The following is a 697-nucleotide window of genomic DNA, read 5'->3' as shown; positions in this document are numbered from 1 at the left end:
CCACACATCCAAGACTTACCTGCATGGAGAGCGCACCATCTTCCCAGAGGCAACAGGAAAGCTCCTAGGTTGGAAGAAACCTGAGTTCTGGCCCAAGTTAACTCGTGGGCAAGGTTTCCACGTAACTCTTTGAAGTTATTTGGAAACTAGGACATAATTTCAAGTCTGCTTTCTACCCCCAAACCCACAAAAAATCTTTCCAGTATACCCACTCAGTACCTGGAGTTAAATCTCTGGAAACATAGTAAGAACTCCACCAATATCCTTTTTCCCCTTCTCTCAAGGAAAGTTAGTTGAACTGAGTAATGGTTGCTAGTTGGTGGCTTACAACAAATCTTCCCTTGACCTTTTTCTTCTTTTGCTTGATTTAACTGATTGAGTGTACTTTGTCCGTTGAGAAAATGAATCTAATTACAAAAAATCTTTAAAAACTTTTTTAACCAACAGCTAGACTCACAGATTGTAAATAATATCATCTGAAAGGCAGGACTAGTTTCATGGGTGTGCAATCTGTGTAGTAGAACAAGATTCCTGCTTTGGCTTAATTTTCTGGTTGGCTTCTTTCCTGTGCCACATTGTTTATTGTTTTTTAACAAAGGGCCCATATATTCATTTACACTGGGCCCTGCAAATTGTGGGACTGATCCTGCTGAAAGGACTGGTAGGTGAATGACCTCTATGGGAAGCTGACAAATTA

Source organism: Myotis brandtii, unplaced genomic scaffold (genome assembly GCF_000412655.1).
Source record: "Myotis brandtii unplaced genomic scaffold, ASM41265v1 scaffold15, whole genome shotgun sequence".
NCBI lineage: Eukaryota > Metazoa > Chordata > Mammalia > Chiroptera > Vespertilionidae > Myotis > Myotis brandtii.
Note: the sequence above shows the minus strand (reverse complement) of the source record.